Source organism: Anabrus simplex, chromosome X (assembly GCF_040414725.1).
Source record: "Anabrus simplex isolate iqAnaSimp1 chromosome X, ASM4041472v1, whole genome shotgun sequence".
NCBI classification, from domain to species: Eukaryota; Metazoa; Arthropoda; class Insecta; order Orthoptera; family Tettigoniidae; genus Anabrus; species Anabrus simplex.
This window is the reverse complement of record NC_090279.1, coordinates 141898466-141919067: the sequence shown is the minus strand read 5'-3', so window position 1 is coordinate 141919067 and position 20602 is coordinate 141898466. Positions and strand designations below refer to the sequence as shown.

Here is a 20602-nt window from a genome sequence, read left to right as displayed (position 1 = left end):
TTCCAGGAAGAAGGTCCGAAGCTCGCGATCAATGAGATCACCGTCCGCTGAGTGCCGAGCCGCAGCGTCTCCCTCTTCTAAGGAGACGATTGAGACTGAACCACTCATCATCGTGGACGGTGACAACAATACCGACAAGAACGGCAGAAATTGGCAGGTAGTGAACCAAACGAAGGGCAAGCAATTGTTCTTATTTCGTTGCACTACCTATCCTCAAAATGGCACTATTGCAGTGGAACTGCAATAGTTATCATTACCGCCAAGCTGAGTTACTTCAATTGATATCCGTCTCTGCGACCTCCATATTCTGTCTACAGGAATCTCGGTTGAGACCTGGACACGACATTACTATGCGAGGTTATCGTCTTTATTCTAAAGACAGAGTAGCTGTAGGTAGCGTTACGACTGGGGGCGTTTGTACCCTAGTTCGCTCCGAAATCTTCAGCTACAAAGTAATGCTCCATACTCAGCTAGATGCAATTAAAGTTCACGCTTCGTTGCCAGTAATGACAACAGTGTGCAACATATACATTCCAGCGGACTAATTTCTTCACTACAAGATCTGATCGCCCAGTTACCTCCACCTTTTCTCATGCTGGGAGACGTGAACGCCCGTAACTCACTCGGGGTTCTCCGTCTTCCTGTGCTAGGGGGAGGATGCTCGAGCGATTGATCAACCAGTTAGATCTCTGTGTGCTAAACACAAGGGAACCAACACATTTTAGCAGTGCACATGGCACATTCTGACACCTGGATGTCACATTGTGCAGCCGTGCGCTAGTTCCCCTGCTACGGTGGAAAGTACACGACGACCTCTGTGATACTGACCACTTCCCTATAATTATATCTATCTTGAATCAAAGACAGTCCGAAGTACCCAAGCGCTGGTTACTTTCGGCGGGCAAATTGGCCAGAATTTTCCAAACGTGCAGTGATGACCGATGATATGCTGGAGTCTGTTGACGACCACGTTTCTTCTATTACTACTGGAATTTTGGCTGTTGCAGAGGAAACAATTCCTTTCTCGTCCGGTAACCCTCACCGGAAACAGGTTCCATGGTGGACCGACGAAATTGCAGCGGCTATACGAGATCGCCAATGGGATTTTCAACATTATCATCGGAATCCTACGATGGCCATAACATCAAAGTTCAGCGTTTGCACGCGAAGGACGAAGGCCCGCTTTTTGATTCAGAAGGTGAGGAAGCGAAGTGGGAAAAGTATGCGTCTTCCATGACGCACTTACAAGTGTGGACAAAACTCCGCCGTATTGTCGGAGAATAGAATGTGCCCTCAGTCCCCGGAATCTCCATTAATGGAGATTTTTACCATTCCTTCAGTCATTGCAGACCACATCGCGTAACATTTCTCAGATATGTCCAGCTCTAGGAGATACGACTCTACATTCCTACCAATTAAGCGCGAAGCAGAGGCACACCATCTCTCATTTGCTCTAATGTTTGGAATAGGGTACCTACAATGTGCCCTTCACAGAGTGGGAGTTGCGGAGTGCATTCGTGCTACGCAGAGACACGGCTCCAGCACCGGACAAAATCCACAATCAAATGCTTGATGTCTCAAGGATATCCTCAGCCTATTCAACAGAATATGGAGTGAGGGAGTGTTTCCATCTCAATGGCGTGAAGGGATTGTGATACCAATTCCCAAGCCAGGTAAAGGTCCAAAACTTCTGGACAATTATAGGCTAAAATGCCTAACGTTATAATAATTGTATCTGGTTTACGTCCCACTAACTACTTTTACGGTTTTTGGAGACGTCGAGGTTCCGGAATTTAATCGCGCAGGTGTTCTTTTACGTGCCAGTAAATCTACCGACACGAGGCTGACGTGTTTGAGCACCTTCAAATACCATCGGGCTGAGCCAGGGTCGAACCTGCCAAGTTGGGGTCAGAAGGCCAGTGCCTCAACCGTCTGAGCCACTCAGCCCGGCAATATGCCTTAGAAAGGGCCTCTGTAAGCTATTTGAAAGGAAGGTTAACCGGCGTCTTGTGTGGGCCATGGAAAAGAAAGGTCTCTTGTCTATGTACCAGTGTGGTTTCCGCTCTCATCGATCTGCCACTGATCATCTGGTCAGACTGGAGAGCGCCATTCAGGAGGCATTTCTCCGAAGGCACACCTTGTCGCCGTGTTTTTGACCTGGAGAAAGCTTACGATACTACCTGGCGATATGGGATTATCTACACACTACACCAGTAGGGATTTCGGGGAAATTTGCCAACGTTTATTAAGAACTTCATGTCCCTTCGGCTCTTTCGAGTCCGAGTAGAGATTGCATTTTCTCAATATTACGTTCAGGAAAATGGAGTACCTCAGGGATCGGTACTGAGTGTCACGCTATTCTCAATCGCCATGAACGGCATAGTTGCCACTGCTGGGACCGCAGTCATTCCATCACTGTGTGTAGACGATTTAGCTCTACATTACAGCTCCGAAAGGATAGCGTTTGCTGAGAGACAGCTACAGCAAACTATTAAGCGAGTCGACAGATGGGCCCTGCAACATGGTTTTCGATTTTCAGTGGCGAATACCTCAGTTGTACACTTCTGTCGACGTCGGCTTGTGCATCATGAACCAGAGCTCTGCTTGCGAAACAGTGTTTTACCAGTGGTAGACACCTGCAGATTCCAGGGTCTCCATTTCGATAAGAGATTAACGTGGCAGCACCACATCCGTCAGTTGAAGGTTGCCTGGATGAAGAGACTTAACATGCTCAAGTTTCTCAGTGGCACTTCGTGGGGGCTGACCGTGCAATGCCGCTACGCCACCCTGAGGTTTCCAATGTGGCCCTCGAGCCAATACAAATTGGAAACCCCTGTTCTAAATGAATAAAAATTACCTTAAAGATATTATTTCTGGTCATCCTGGTGACGGATTCTACTTGTATAATAGAATAAAGGGAAATTATAACGCTTGCAGAGCGAAGTGACAATAATGTAAATATTACTTGTTTGTTCCTAGTGGACCGTGATGAGCTCTTCCTGCTTGTTCTGTCAGCTAGAGAAGGAAATGCCTGTCATGTTGACTTCCTCCTGTCAATCTGAACGGCTATAAATTGTGAACATTGGTAGCTCACTTCACAGTTCCCGAGAAGATGCAGCTGTTTACTCTCCTCATGATCGTGGCCCTCATCGTAGCCATAGCGGTAAGCTACTCCCTCAGTTATTATTGTGCTTCTTGGCACCTCAAAGGACTGTGTTGAAGTGAGTGGGATGGGAAACGGTGTTGTTAGTTGTCATTTTCCCTTCTGCAGTGCAGCACCCGTGTTCTCAAGCGAGCAATACAACAGGATATCGCAACACCGCGCGCCACTCCACGTGGAGTTGACAAGAAACTGTCATCCACTATTCTCAGGTTTTCATTGGATACCGCTGAGCTCTAACTGGTCAAAGAGGCCCCAGGCCAAGTGATGGGATAATCCAATACTTTTAATATTCCATAACCTTCATCCGATTATTTAGATCATCGAATGAGTTTTAAAAGTCATTCAGTTGTATCGCATGGAATATTTGGATGCGTCATGAATCAAATTTTCGGTTTAAGCGTGTCGGTTGAATAATCGATCGAAATAAGTGAATAGATGAACTAACTCTTTCTTCCCCGCTCGCACGCCGCAAAGAAGCGATGCACTATGGACGCACCTTGAGGATTCCAATGTGGCACTTGAGCCAAAACAAATTGGAAACCCCTGCTCTAAAAGAATACAAATTCGCTTAAAAATATTATTTCTGGTAATCCTGTTAATGGATTCTAGTTGTATAATAGAATAAAGGGACATTATAATGTTTATAGAGCGAGGTGAAAATAATGCAAACATTTCTTATTTGTTCCCAGTGGATAGAAATACGCCTTTTTCCATACGCATCTCCAAATGTTGAAATTAATGTGCGAATTAACTGTCTTAATAACATCACTTTTGAAACGATTATTTCGAAAGCATTCACTATTCAATTGTCTCATTCAACTGAAAGCAGTTCCCGATGACTAATCGAAAAAATAATCGAATAGAAAAATTCACTTCCCGATAGCCTCATTGATTCTAATGGAGTTTCGAATGAGTAATCGAAAAAGTAATCGGATGGAAAAAATACTCACTATTCCATTGCCTCATTCTTTCGAATGAACAATCGAATGGGAAATATAAACGAATAAGCGATTATTTTGTAATCGATTACCGAAGGCTCTGCACTTCCTGTTAAAACAATAACCACCACCATCACCACCTCTTGCACAGCTCAACACTAGTTTCCCGATTATTTCGTAATTCGGGCATTCCTTCTTATTGCTTCATGGGACTCGATTAAGAACGTTCTGCATGGCCTAGACTCTGAAGTACTAGCCTCAAGTAAAGCTGAAAAAAAAAAAAACAGTTGTCTGTAGCACAAGTGTGAGGAATGACTTGAGTTACATTCAGTATAATTTTTCGTACATCACAAAAGAGCTCAAAAGACTCCAAAACTTGCATCTGTCATTTTCTGAAAGTTTCGAAATTGTGAGAAATACTGTGGAACAACTGAATCATGATAAGAGGTAAAAGTTGCAGGTGAGATTTATGTATGAAGTTAACGTTGAACTTCAACCCCAGCAGACATTGTGAAGTTCAAATATGCCCTCATTACACTTCTGATGTTGAACACAGTGTGTTGGTCAACATAAAGCTGTTCTCAGAGGAAATAAAAAATCTTGCCAGCATCTAAAAGAACATTTTTAGAAACAAGAAATAAAAGACGATCCTTGAGTCCAGTTAGTGGGGTAGGCCGTGGATAGTACGAGCATGACTTCTACGTTCCTTCGGAGAATTTATTTGCTCACTGTCGGAGGCAAAACTTCGCATGCCCTGATGAAGCTCAATGCAATTTGGCTGAAAGCTTGGCTTTATTATTAAATTTAAATATATATATAGTGGCTTTAATCCATTTCATTTATTTCTTTATGTTAAAAGACTGTGTTGTTTGCAGGGACGGTGCGTGGTATTGTTGCAGGGTTGCACAACTCCCAATAATTTTGCACTTCATTTGTCGTCTTTTCTTCTAATGTTTTAGTTAAATAAACCCAACATGTATTCGAAAACATGTTAAAATCAACCATCTTCGGTCGGACCAATAAACGCTGCTGGCTACGAATCAAACACAGAAAGTTGTGTCTGGAAATTTACTTTCTTAACCAAACGCACAACACTCCGCTGAAAATAATCTTCTTCTTCTTTTCCTAGCGCTTTTCCCACACTTGTGGGGTCGCGGGTGCAAACTGCGTCGAACATATGTATTTGGCCCTGTTTTACGGCTGGATGCCCTTCCTGACGCAACATGTAAACACTATTGCGTGTTTCTGTGGTGGTTGTTAGTGTAGTGTGTTGTGTGAATATGAAGAGGAGAGTGTTGGGACGGACACAAATACCTAGTCCCTAAGCCAGAAGAATTAATCAGAAGCGATTAAAATCCACGACCCGGTCGGGAATCGAACCCGAGACCGTCTGAACCGAAGGCCGGTACTCTGACCGTTCAGCCAACGAGTCGGACGCTGAACACATTAGACTATTGGACACATTTTATGAAGCACATGGTCACTCCCATAATTCAATTCCCCATGCGGGGGGTAGTAGGATAACATCCGCGGTATCCCCTGCCTGTTGTAAGAGGCCACTAAAAGAGCCCCAGGGGCTCTGAACTTTGGAACGTGGGTTGGCGACCATGGGGCCCTTAGCTGAGTCCTGGCATTGCTTTCACTTATTTGTGCCGGGCTCCTTACTTTTATCTATCCTATCCGACCTCTCTTGCTCAACTCTTGTTTTTTCCGACCCCTATACTATTAGAGCACTCCTCCTCCTGTGAGTGGGGGCGGTAGAATAAAGTAAACTCGTGTCATCATACCGAGGTGGTGCAGCTCTTTTCAGGCACACCCCCATTGGAGGAGAGCTGCATGTACCATTTGAACCACATACCAGCCCTCCTGTCATTCTTAAATTTCTGGCAGTACCGGGAATCCAACCCGGGCCCCCGAGGATGGCAGCTAATGACACTAACCGTTACGCTACGGAGGCGGACGAGGCGGTAGAATAACACCCACGGTATGTCCTGCCTGCCGTAAGAGGCGACTAAAAGGGGCCCCAGGGGCTCTGCATTTTGGAGGGTGGGTTGGCGACCACAGGGCCCTTAGCTGAGTCCTGGCATTACTTCCACTTACTTGTGCCAGACTCCTCACTTTCATCTATCCTAACCGACCTCCCTTGGTCAACATTGTTGTTTTTTCGACCCCGATGGTATTACGTATGGAGGCCTACGTAGTCTTTCATTTTTACGCCCTTCGTGACCCTTGTCTTCCTTTGGCCTATACCTTCATTTTTGAAGTGTCGCATCCCTTCCATTTTTCCTCTTTGATTAGTGTTATATAGATGGTTGCCTAGTTGTACTTCCTCTTAAAACAATAATCTCTACCACCACCACTTTCTCTCTCATTAGTGTTATATAGAGGATGGTTGCCTAGTTGTACTTCTCTTAAAAAATAATCACCACCACCACCTGAGTCCAATGTCCAATGTTCCTGAGTGCTCCTATAATAATGCGCATTGTCGGTCAACAAGCTTGGTGTAGTGCAGTATTAACTGTCTTCTGTCTTGTTCCAGCTCGGTAACCCAGTCGCCTCTCCTGTAGCTGGTGGCTACCGCAATGGACCTCCTCCTCCCGGACCTCCACCAAGTAAGTAGCAACAATATTTAAAAGCAAAGGGTGGGGGCCGAACTACATCATCGCCGGTGCTAAGTCTGGTTGAGAAAGTAGAGGGTAGAGCATGACCTCTCAGGATGCATGCACCCGTGCACTGCACGGCGCAAGGTGCAAGAGACGACTTCACTTGTTTGACCAGAGTGCAAACCTACACTCCTCTTTCCCTGCATCTGTCTCACTTGTTTGGCCTGCCCCCACCTTTCCCGCTGTTTCTCCCCTCACTGCGAGATGTTTACGAGCGGTGAGCGGAGACACTAAGTTGTATAGGACAAGGTTACCGGTAAAAATGAAATGGCGTATGGCTTTTAGTGCCGGGAGTGTCCGAGGACATGTTCGGCTCGCCAGGTGCAGGTCTTTTGATTTGAATCCCGTAGGCGACCTGCGCGTCTAGATGAGGATGAAATAATGATGAAGACGACACGTACACCCAGCCCCTGTACCAGCGAAATTACCAATGATGGTTAAAATTGCCGACCCTGCCGGAAATCGAACCCGGAACCCCTGTGACCAAAGGCCAGCACGCTAACATTTTAGCCATGGAGCCGGACAAGGTTACCGGTGTTAAAAGTCCTTTCCTTGAATTTGGTTTGAGCAGACAATTAATCTTCTCTAGCTCATTTTTCTTTTCCTTTGCAGTTATACTAGTAACGTCTGGAACAAGGGATCGGCTGACAGCAATTTTGAGAGCGTTCTTTAAATTACGATCAGAAATACTCGCACGCAATCTAATGTTCGTACAAGTCAAAAAAAAAAAAAAAAACTTTCACATATGCATGTGGAACCAAACATTTAAATAATCTTAGCTGCTTCTCGATGCAGCTTAGGCAAATCTTCCTTTGACAAATTTTGGTAGATTCCGAGCAAAGTCTATGTATTGAAAAATAGATCATTTTGACGATCACGTAATTATAGTCCCACAGATTAAGCATTTGGCTTCATCGTCACGACTGACAAAAACAAATTCGATCGAAATGGACTCTTGGAAGTCTTTGCTTTCTTCCAAACAGGTTGCTTCATTATTATGTTGTTGTCTTGCGCTTTTCTATTTCACTGGTGAACAAGCCGTCTATCACCGAACGCTTCGTCGCTCTCAGCTCACTATACCATCCGAGTCAAGCCAAGTTGAGCCGAGTCGGGCCGATGCACTGTGCACGGAGCCTCTGCGCCTCGGTTTGCACGCGTGAGATTTTGGGCGTTTGAGAGGCCCTGGGGTAGAGCATCAGACGGGGAGAGTCTCTGGTAAATAATCTCATTGGTAGGCTTCCGTATTTAACCAGCCAACAATCCCCAACCCTCTTCTTCTTCTTTCCCAAAAATTAGCAGCTGTGATGACTCTGTCAGTTTCTTGAAGGATGACATCCACTATGCACGGATGATCGCATCGGGGGCAGCGTTGAACTCCCACAGGATATCTGCGACTGTTGGAGGAAACTCACTCCCAGTCTCAAGTTCTTCACACTGTCCAGGGCACGGATGGCAAACCTTTTCCGACTAGCACGTCAATTAATGTCTTGTTTATTACATTTTACTATCTAGGTTATTTCCCTTTAAAATCATGACTTCATTTACGTATTAAATAAGCATTACACATGAATCTACTTCACTGACTGAACGTTTCATGTTTTTATTTTGCAAACATCACCAAAAATTACCCCTGTGGGTGGGGCGGTAGAATAGCACCCACGGTATCCCCTGCCTGTCGTAAGGGGCAACTAAAGGGGGCCCCAGGGGCTCTGAACTTTGGAGCGTGGGTTGGTGACCACGAGGCCCTCAGATGAGTCCTGGCATTACTTCCCCTTACTTGTGTCAGGCTCCTTACTTTCATCTATCCTGTGCGACCTCCCTTGGCCAACTCTTGTTCTTTTCCGACCCCGACGGTATTAGAGAACTCTAGGCCTAGGGTGTCTTTCATTTTCATCCGCCCGTGGGTGGGGGCGGTAGAATAACACCCAAGGTATCCCCCGCCTGTCGTAAGAGGCAACTAAAAGGGGTACCAGGAATTCTGAACTTCGGAGCGTGGGTTGGTGACCACGAGGCCATCAGCTGAGTCCAGGCATTGCTTCCATTTACTTGTGTCAGGCTCCTCACTTTCATGTTTCCCATCCGACCTCCCTTGGTCAACTCTTGTTATTTTCCGACTCCGATCGTGTTAGAGCACTCCAGGCCTGTCCGACTCGTTGGCTGAACGGTCAGCATACTGGCGTTCGGTTCAGAGGGTGCCGGATTCAATTCCCGGCCGGGTCGGGGATTTTAACCTTAATTCGTTGACTCCAATGGCACGGGGGCTGGGTGTATGTGTTGTCTTCATCATCATCATCATCATCATCATCATCATAACAACGACGCGCAGGTCGCCTATGGGTGTCAAATAGAAAGACCTGCACCTGGCAGGCCGAACCCGTCCTGGGATATCCCGGCACTAAAACCCATACGGCGACTCGAGGCCTAGGTAGTCTTTCATTTTCACGCCCTTTGTGGCCCTTGACTTCGTTTGACCTATTTCTTCATTTTTCGAAGTATCGGATCCCTTCCTATCTGATAAGTGTTATACAAGGGTGTACCAAAACCCGACGGCAAAAATTTATGAATGGATTCCTCACACAGAGAGAGAAGAAAAAAATGTTATGACAACATGGGCCCGAAAACGTATACTTACGGATTTATTCAAACATTGTGACACAAATTAATGTTAGTAATAATTTACATGTCATGTTTGCTGCAAATAAACTGGAGACACCGGTTACAGTTGTTACATAAGTAATCGTGTTGTGAATGAATCTGATGTTAGTCTTAACATACCTTAGCTCTCACACATCTGGAGACTGCAACGAGAAAACCTGTTGTATCCGTATCATCTGCAGCGTGTACAAGCCTTGTCTCATGCGAATTGTCCAGCAAGAGTAACGTTCTGTCACTGGTTCCTACAACAATGCGGCATGAAGCCTAACTTTGCAGCTTCTGCGTTGTTCACAGATGAAGCGACATTCCCAAGAGACGGAGTACAGAATTTCCATAATCAACACATGTGGAGTGATACAAATTCTCATGCAATCATCCAATCTTCTCATCAACAGAGGTTCGCCGTTAACATCTGGGCAGGCATTGTTGGTGATTCCTTGTTGGGACCATACGTTCTTCCAAATAGGCTTACTGGACAGAACTACACGAATTTCTTGCGTACTTCATTGGCAGATTACTTGGAAGACATGCCACTCTTATCCCGTCGACAAATGTTTTTCACGCATGATGGTGCTCCAGCACATTTCAGTCTATCTGCCCGCAGGTACCTGAATACCCATTTTCTTGAGTGCTGGATAGGTAGAGGAGGACCGATTGCTTGCCCACCACGCTCTCCTGACTTGAACCCACTGGACCTTTACCTGTGAGGACACGTTAAGTCTCTCGTGCATGCGACTCCTGTTCCTGATGAAGCAACTTTACGTGAGCGCATTGTGACAACCTGTCAGGCAGTAAGCATTACACCAGGCATTTTTGATCGCGTGCGCAACTCCATGCGATGACGAGTGGAGGCTTGTATTCAACCTGAAGGTCGTCACTTTGAAAACTTCCTCTGATAGGTGCTCAAAGTGTTTCAGGTGCCGTTATAAACGTACAGTGTAAATGTACGAAAGTTTGAGTAAATCTGTAAGTATACGTTTCCGAATCCATATTGTCATTAAAAAAATTCTTCTCTCTATGTGAGGAATCCATTCTTAAATTCTTGCCGTCGAGTTTTGATACATCCTGTATAGAGGATGGTTGCCTAGTTGTACTTCCTCTTAAAACAATTATCATCACCACCGCCACTCTTTCATTTTCATGCCCTTCGTGGCCCTTGCCTTTCTTTGGCAGATACCTTCATTTTTCGGAGTGTCGGATCCCTTCTATTTTTTTCTCTCTGATTAGTGTTATATAGAGGATGGTTGCCCGGTTGTCTTTCTTTTAAAACAATAATCACCACAACCATTTACCGCCAGAATGTAGCAACGTCCCTTTGTTAAGGTCTCGAGTATTACAATATTGTTTTTCACAAATGCACTGTTGGTGATTTTACAATAATGCATTTGCATGTTAATCAGAAGCTATATCATCATCAGTAAGATTATTTCTGTCCGGCTCCATGGCTAAATGGTTAGCGTGCTGGCCTTTGGTCACAGGCGTCCCGGGTTCGATTCCCGGCAGGGTCGGGAATTTTAATCATCATTGGTTAATTTCGCTGGCACGGGGGCTGGGTGTATGTGTCGTCTTCATCATCATTTCATCCTCATCATGACGCGCAGGTCGCCCACGGGAGTCAAATCAAAAAGACCTGCACTTGGTGAGCCGAACATGTCCTCGGACACTCCCGGCACTAAAAGCTATACGCCATTTCATTTCAGATTATTTCTTTCGAAGCACAGGCAAAGGAAATTTTGTCTTCGGTTCATTCTAAGAAATGTTATGAATATTGTGGTTAGCACACGATAAAGGTTATGCATGCGCAGAATATTAAACATAATTTTACTTTCATGCCAAAGACAAAGACAAAGTCACCTCCATACAGGCCACGAAAGCCGTTTGAGGAGGGAAGTAAAAGGCTTCCACCATTGTTAACCGCGGCACGTGATGGGGTAGACTGGTTTACTTTTATGTACTATATATAATTTATTACGAAGTTGAATACTAGTAAATGTATTGCAATTGAATCGGAGGCTCCGACTAAGCACTCATCAAACATGCACTGCATCACTAACGTTACTAGCACTGTTATTTGTGGCTATGATGCCACTTCTATCTTATACTTCCTCCTTCCGTAACTACTGTAAAGCTATTTCCTCGTAGACGTCATAATCTCCCCGGTTGCAAATTCAGACGTTACCTGATAATGTTCGATGGTTCTGAACAGAGCCTTCTCGAACAGGAGGCAGAGTCTACAAGGCAAAATTGATGAAATTTTATCTCCCGGAAAACATTTGTTTATCGAACTTTATTTTCAACATGATTTGGAATTGTTCCAGCCAAAGGATATAGCAGAGTTGTTAATAATATGTTTGGCAGCAAAGAGACAACAATTTAAGCATGTTTTATTCTGTGGTATAACTACTGATATTGTCATAATCCTAAAGGGAATACCGTGGGTTTATACACTGCCTTCGTGATGTACAGGCCGTACTGTAGCTCCGATGACGTCAAGCAAAGAGATGAAATGTATCCTCTGTCCGACCCGCGCAATGCAAGTGCTTGATACGTCTGTACCTTGTAATTATCCAATATTCTCAAATATTGTATTAATATAACAGATGAGAACATTAACACCTGTAATAGCATCATGACCTGGAAGTCAGGTCTATGTAATTTTATGAGAAGTGTGATCTACGCGGTCAAAGCTTGAGGGTTTTACTTGTTAATGTAACCAACAACTAATTATGTATTAATACAAATATGGAGACAAAAAAACGTACAATAATATTAGAAATAATAATAAATTTTACTTCCATACCTCTAGATGGCCATAAATACAATAGATTTCTTTCTTTTCTTTTCCTTGACACTTCTGGCACTATCCTTCAGACCCTTTCCTCCACACAAACATTTGTATCTTTTTTTTTTTTAGTAATAGCTCATTATTTCCCAAATATTAGTACACTGACCAGCAAGATCTGTTAGTTACTTCCCACGTTCACGAAAATTGCCGAGGAATAATTTCTTCATATTATTACTTAAGCATTAATTACTTAATTATTACGTTGCATTGCTTCTAACATCTAAATATTATCTACCAGCAATAGCTTAATTTTAAAATTCTGAAATGTAAGCTATTTATTTATTTATTTATTTATTTATTTATTTATTTATTTATTTATTTATTTATTTATTTATTTATTTATTTATTTATTTATTTATTTATTTATTTATTTATTTATTCACGAAGCACAAGATACAGCTACACTGAGCAAATTTCACTTGCACTGTCAACGGATTATTTAACAAACGTAAACTCATCAAAATGCGAAAATCATTTATCAGAAGGTTAGGTTTTATATATTGCATTTAGTTTCACATGTTTATACTGTGTTTTGCGTTTACTCGCTTTAATTTCAGGGAGAAAAGGCTGCGCGTACTCAACGCTACTAACCCAAGAAATAACCATGTGTAGGTTCAGTTGGTTGCTGTCCACTTTTATGCTTGTTCTTATGAACAATTAAACGCCATGCTATAAATCTGTATAACAAGAAAGTCAAAAGCAGAACTCATCATCAGCTCGGGAAAGTGAGTGAAACATACTAATTTATTCTTCGTAACACGTAGCCTATATTTTCGGTTGAGACTTCCGTTTTTCATAAAGGTATCCTGCCCTTATACGAAGAAAATTAAAATATTAGTGTATATTTACTTATATAGTTGTATTTTCGCCGTGGTACGCACACGTTCTTACCATTATAGCAAAGCGAACTTTCTCTCATAGATCATATTCCTACAAAAAGCGTGTTTACGATAAAAATTAAATGAATAAATTCCACGAGAAGCATTATGCCCTAGAATTTATATATTCATCACGTGAAGGCACCATACCTAGCCTAAACTATGAGGTCTCATTATCTTAATAACAGCTGTTTACATAAATCTTGATGTGCTAAATTTAAAGAACAAACATGCACTATACTTAAATATAAATTTCTGTCTCTAACAATCACAATTATCCACAGAATGCTCCCAAATCTTATGAATTCCATTCACAAGTACAACTTTGAAACATTCGCTTAGCTCGCCTCAATTGATCAGCTGATTGGCTTGGAGCGCTTTCTATACTACGGCCTGTATATTACGAAGGCAGTGGTTTACAAGTCACATTAATGAGGTTGAAAGGATACAGATATTTTCACGTGTTTATTAGGGATATTTAGGGGTTGTAAGGAGAGGGCGTATAAATCCATAGTAAGACCACAGTTTAGAGCGTGCTTCGAGTGTATACTGTAGGCCCCTCACCAGGAAAACTTGATACTAGAACTGGAAAAAATGAAAAAGAAAGCAGCAAGTTTGTGCTGGAGGATTTGTGGCAAAAAGGTAGTGTTACGAAAGTGTTGCAAAGTGTTGGGTTGGAAAGCTTTGGTAGGTAAAGAGAAGAGCTGCTCGACTAAGCAGTATGATCCGAACTGTCAATGTAGAGATGACGTGGAATGACATTAGTAGACTAAGTTTGATAGGAGCTTTTAAAAGTAAGAAAGATCATAACTTAACATGAAGTTAAAGTTGGAATTCAAGAAGACAAATTGGGGCAAGTATTCCTTTGTAGGAAGAGGTATAAGGGATTGGAATAATTTGTCATGGGTAATGTTCGATAAATGTCCAAGTTGCTGGAAAACATTAAGGCTCAGTTTCTTCAACTCTGTGTTAAATATTACTTAATAAATGTTAACTAGTAATTGTTATTAATTTAACACTTCGGTTAAAAGTATCCTGTTCCACGAACACATATTCATAATTTGTTACGAAACGATTGTTAAAAACAAATTAACACGTTTCGATCAGATTTCTGAACGCGTTTGCCAGTGAGCGTCTTTTGTTTCTTTACACAAAGCACTCCTAGTGGTATGTTGGAATAGTATTTTGTCACATATGGTTGACATTATTATAGGTTATAATATTTTCATTTCATTTATCATTGCCGCAGTGGAGTGCGACAGGCTTCGGCAGCCGGCACATTTCCTATCCTCGCCGCTAGATGGTGGCTCCATTCATTCCATTCCTGACCCGGTCGAATGACTGGAAACGGGCTGTGGATTTTCATTCATTCATGGTTAGCAGAGACCGCTAAGACGTAAAGAAGTAAGCAAGAGCGTTATTATGATTAATGCGAGACAAATGTTGTTATAGATTTAATTTGAAAGTACGCGAGTGTGCTTGAAAAATGAAAGAACCGGCTGTTATATCACAACATTCAATATATATTTATAAGAGCGCCATCTACATCTACAGCACCGAAAGGACTGTAATAATTGATATGTCTTTAATGATCTTCGGGCATTCTTTTATTGCGGGGAAATACTATAATGCCTTGTTAATGCTGCAATGGCAGCAGGAATTCTTTGCAGAATTCTACGCACTCTTGTCTTGCACTTATGAACATAGTCGCCTACAATCACATGAAACGATTCTGAAGCATAATATCTGAGATTATAAGCAACTGCTGCACAGGACACACCGGTAAGTTTCAGTCTGTGGGAAACTCTAACCTATTTTCAATTTCTTCTAGTACCTTGGTGATTATGGCTTTGATAACTAGATATCTTTGTAGAAAACTTTCGTCTGACAAACCTAAAAAGTCGTTTTTTCCTTAGTATGGGTCGTCCTTTGCCTACTTCAGTTTATAAATAGTCTTCATACAGCTGTAAAGCTACAAACGTACGTCTTCTACATGCCTCCATTTTGAAATTTTAACAGCTGTTAATATGTTTAACACAGGGCTGCTGTCATGTTAATTTAACACAAGTATTAACAGTAATAATAATAATTGCGTATGGCCTCCGGAGAGGCCAGCTGCAGGTCTTTTTCTAGTAGACAGCCTATTAGGCGACCTAGTATTAACAGTTTGTTGATGAGACGGCTATTTTGTTAAATTATGTGTTAAGTATCCTTAACAGCAGAGTTAACATTCATTGAAGAAACTGGGCCTAAGTGAAATATCTTACTTCAGACGGACAAGAAGTTTGAAACTTTTCAACTTTTCAATGTCAGCATCTGCTATCACTGTAAGAACAAGACTGTTTTATCTGTAAACAAATTATGCAATGGATTTGTTAGTGTGTCGAGAAGAGCGCTGCAAGAGAGTTTGAAAATGTAAAACAATCAGAAACTGACTTTTTGTTGTAAACCTACGATACTCTAATAAAATTCTCTTATTATTCAGAGAGATAATTTAAATCCATCCTCTATTTACAGGCTCCAACAGCTCCTTAACCAGCAGTACCTAACAAGTATCAGAGACGGTTGCCTGTTAGTCTTAGCACAAGGTAAATATACCATTATAATTTCACAAAGTAGAAAAAGAGTACTGTTGAATGTTATTACTGTCTAAACTAGCCTGTCATTGTGGTTCTATCATCCTTCCCATCTTTGAGATTCTATATTCAAACACTTGTTTGACCTATTCCCAATGCTTACACTTAACCATTGAATTTTCTCCGTGTTTCTTGTGTTCCATCACATTAACTCTTCCTTTTCTTTTATTTTTCTGGCTTTTTCTTCATTCTACGCTCGTCATACAGAAAGAAGTATTAATCATATTTTTTGGTTTTACAGCCCACTAACTGCGGGGGTCGACATTAATGTGCTATATATCAAAATAGACACAAAAATATGTTTCTAAATATCCACTTAAGTCCACACACGTTTATAGTTTCTCTAGCAGTTTCTTGATTTCTTCTCTATAAAATAAAATTGTGCAAAGTCCTGCACGTCAGTACTTCTTCAGAAAAGCAGATCAAAGCATCTAACATCGCATGGTCACAAATCTCGACTGTAATACGAAAGATCTTAAATCATTAATGTTAATACACAAAATTAAACTAAACAGTATCCAGCACTATAGTGACTACACTCTAAGTTCAGACATTCATAATTATAACACACGACAAGCAGGTGACATTGCTCTCTTTCAAATACACTCATATAAGTATGGCAACTGTAGTTTTAAATTCTCAGCCATTCAATTAAATAATCATCTCCAAAATATTTAAAATCAATTTCCAATCCGTCAGCTTTCAAAACTAAGTGAAAGGAAGTGCTATGGAATTAGTACCTGAGTAAGTAGACGAATTTTGTGAGAAGAGATTGTATGACAGTAACTTAGAGCAAATATTGTAATTTTTTAAATTAAAGACTTTATAACATTATTAACTTTTTTGCAGCAAATGTATATGTATTATATAAATTGTAGACGCTTACCAAATTGTATTGTACAATTCTTGTACATGAATCTTTGGCTTGTTGGAATTAATAAAATAAAATAATTAAGATTCAAAGCTAGGCAAGGCACTGAGGATGGTTGCCTAGTTGTGCTTCCTATTAAAACAATAATAACCAGGGCATTTCTTTATGTTGGGCTTTCGGAGTAGCACCTAGCATCATCATGAAACGGAAATGTTCCAGGGCTGTCTTGTTCCCTCTTTCACTCACTATACAAAAATAGTGACTAAACAGATTCAAATAATTACAGAGAGATCTCTTTGCTACCTACAACACAAAATATACTGTATAAAACTGTTGAATTGTTTAGAAGAACAAGTTGATTGACAAATTGAAGAATACGAAGCAGGGTTCTGAAAAGAAAGGTCTTGTGCAGAAGAAATTACAAATCCAAATTTAATCATCAGGAACCACTGCCTTAGAAACTAGAGTCTGGTAATAACTCAGGCATATGAATCTGCGTCAGTGATACACTACTGAATATGCGAGAAGAATTTCATACAGATAAGAAAAGACCTTAGGAATAATTAAACGGACATTAGCAAACACAAATAAGATTGAAAAATATAAAAGCCATATTTCTGAAACGAATTCTTCATGTTTAAAAGAAATACAGAAACTTTATTCTTATATGCAATGGCTAAAGAATCATTTTTCTTGGAGGACATTAAGTCTATATTTAGACTCCCGGATACTGTTGCATCGATAGAGGTACTAGAAGAAAGACGACAAAAAGCACAACAAATACCAGCAGAGTTCTTCAACATGGAAGTCTGGACAGGACCTAACTACAAATTACGCCACTTATACAGGCGCTTTGGCATCCGTGGATTCTATGGGAAGATATATCTGACGGTCTGCCGATTTTGTGATATGCCGTGTTCTCGTTATCAGTTAATAAACTGTTCCAACAGAACGCATTTGATAAAGACTGGTGAAAGAATTATGAATGATGTACAGGATCTGCTATATATCTTCGCATATCACATTAAGTATGTGTAATGCTTGTGTAGATTTCACATTATCTTATATATGGGCATTGTGCTTAATTAACCATTAAATTAAAAATCTATCATGAAGTTTTCGGGGAAAAGTCAAAACCTTTTGAAATCAAAACTGAGTTTATCCAAGGCAATGGTCTTTCTGCAATCATTTTTAACCATATTTTAGAGAAAGTGATCAGAGAATGGAAAATCAGGAAATCAGAACTGGATACAAAATCTCCGATATTAAATTGAACTGTTTAGCCTTTACTGTCATTTAGCTGTTCTATTAGACAATTCAGATATTGCAACGGAATAAATCAATCTTTTGAAAGAGGAAACAGGGAAAGCAGGGCTATAAATTCCTTTTTACAAGATATTACACATGCTTCATAATATCATAACAGGAATGAAGAAAACAAGAAAGTAAACAAATGTCAGTATCTCGGAGAAAAGATTCAGCCTAATGATTTTCATGAAGAAGTAAGATCCACAAACAGTGGAACTAGCTTCTTAATTAACTGGAGACATTTGCAACAAAATTTAATGTCAATGAAAGCGAGGCTTCGTAATTACAACACTGCCCTATAACTGTCATACTGCATGCAGCTGAATATTTGGTCTTTATGAACAAACAAAAACAAGAGGAACTGATGAATTAGAAAGGAATAACTGAGGATAATTCTCGGTCGAAAGGAAAAAGAAAATAAATGGAGGAAAAGAAACAATAAAAAACTTTATTTGAAAAGTGAAAAGATTTCTGAACAGACATTTGGTCCGGGTGAATCTAGAGAGGTTATGGAAGAGAACATTTGGTCATTTCGATAAAACACAAAACACAGACACGATGGTCAACTGAAGTTAAACAGGATATGGCTGAGCTGAGTATCATAATTTACGAGCCATTTTAGAAAAAAATTTAAGGAGTTTTGGGGGAGTTTCCAGAGAAAGAGATGAAGGAAATACACCCGTCTGGACGGAAAAAAGAAGGAGCGAACATAGTGAAAGAATGAAGAAATACTACAAAGACAGTAAGGCAAGGAGAGGAAGAAAATTATGAACCTGCTCGTATTATTTATGAACTGCATTCATTAACACCTTCCTCCGTGTATTTTAAATTTAAGTCTATCGTCATCCACAAGTTACTTAGAGTACATATTACTCATAGAAAACTGTAGAAACTTTTGCAGCAATTTGGTCCTAGAGGCTCTCAACTTGGGAACGTGGGTTGGCGACCACGGGGCCCTTAGTTGAGTCCTGACACTGCTGCCAATTTCTTGAGCCAGGCTCCCCACTTTCATATATATTATCCGACCTCCCTTGGCAAACTCTCGTTCTTTTCCGACCCCGACGGTGTTAAAGCACTCCAGGACTGGGGAATCTTTCATTTTCACGTCCTTGGTGGCCCTTCTCTTACTTTGGCAGATACCTTCATTTTTCGAAGTGTTGTATCCCTTCCATTTTGCCCCTCTACTTAGTGTTATATAGAGGATGGTTGCCTGTTTGTACTTCCTCTTAAAATAGTAATCACCACCACCACCATCTCCAACATTCTGAAGAGAGAAGATCACTTTCTTGCATCCCTTACACACAGATTTTATTACAAATTTGAACACTGATTTGATGAGTGTTTTAGCTCAACGTGAAGGAAAACTTTATCTCATAATCATCATCACAAGTGTTTTTTTATTTCAAATGTGCCCATTTTGTATCTTTACACACGGTTTTACCTGAAAATGAGCCAAATCAGAGGAACTAAACATGTACTGTTCTAGTAATATAAGTAGACGTTAAGCTGGAATATGTTTGTGATTACATAGACTAGCCATTCAAGTATTGGAATGTGGGATTCTTCCTTCAACCTCAACCTTAGTTGAGTTGATGCCAATACGGGATAAAATGAGATTAATAAATTGTATCTGCTATTACTCTTGTTGAAGCAAGTCTGTTTGCTGTTCCAGGCACTCTTCAAAGTATCAACCGGCTGATCAAACACCATTCACAAGAATCCATTATGTTCCCACGTGTGAAATAAATATACTCACATAAAAATGAATCTTGTCATTTCCCTTAAACATTCCTGTGATTTCATACAGTATACCGGGTGTCGCCAGGTTTTACTCTGGTACTTCGGAAAATATGTTCAATTTCGTATTTGTAATGTGTACTTAGAGTCAGCCCGAATCAAGACTGTTCATCCTATTCGTCATGCGACATCCAGTGTCAAGGGAAACGTAATTTAATTACTCACTACAAACTAAATGTTGTTTAAAGTGAAATTTTATGTGCCAAATCGATAGGTAAGTCTCAAATTAGTAACAATAATAGCAAAATTATTGCTTCAACGTTCCATTAACTGCTTTTACGGTTTTCGGATACGCCGAGGTGCCGGAATTTAGTCCCGCAGGAGTTCTTTTACATCCCTGTAGGATGGTTCAGAAAGTAGTGTGCAAGTAAGAATGGAAGATGTGAGTGGTTTAAAACAGGAAGACGTGTCAAACAAGGGATCCCCCTGTGGGTGGGGGTGGTAGAATAACACCTACGGTATTCCCTGCCTGTCGTAAGAGGCGACTAAAAGGGGCCTCAGGGGTTACTTACGTGGGGATTGGGTTGGCGACCATGTGACCCTGAGGTGAATCCTGACTTTGTTTCCACTTATTTGTGCCAGGTTCTTCACTTTAATTTATCCTATCCGACCTCCCTTGGTCAACTCTTGTTCTTTTCTGACCCCAACGGTATTAGAGAACTCGAGGCCTAGGGAGTCCTTCATTTTCAAGCCCTTCGTGGTCCTTGTCTTTCTTTGATGGATACCTTCATTTTTCGAAGCGTCGGATCCCTTCCATTAGTTCTCTCGGATTAGTGTTATATAGAGGATGGTTCCCTACGAGTACTTCCTCTTAAAACAATAATCACCACCACTACCTCGACACTGTT

The 20602-nt window shown here is 41.1% G+C and overlaps 1 long non-coding RNA gene across 1 annotated transcript; it reads left to right on the top strand.

The window, feature by feature from the left end:
* Positions 1-3086: 3086 nt before the first annotated feature.
* Positions 3087-19720, top strand: LOC136886334 (uncharacterized). Its single transcript, XR_010861777.2, has 4 exons — positions 3087-3163; positions 6641-6713; positions 15660-15730; positions 19630-19720. It is a non-coding gene; the product is annotated as an uncharacterized lncRNA (long non-coding RNA).
* Positions 19721-20602: the final 882 nt, after the last annotated feature.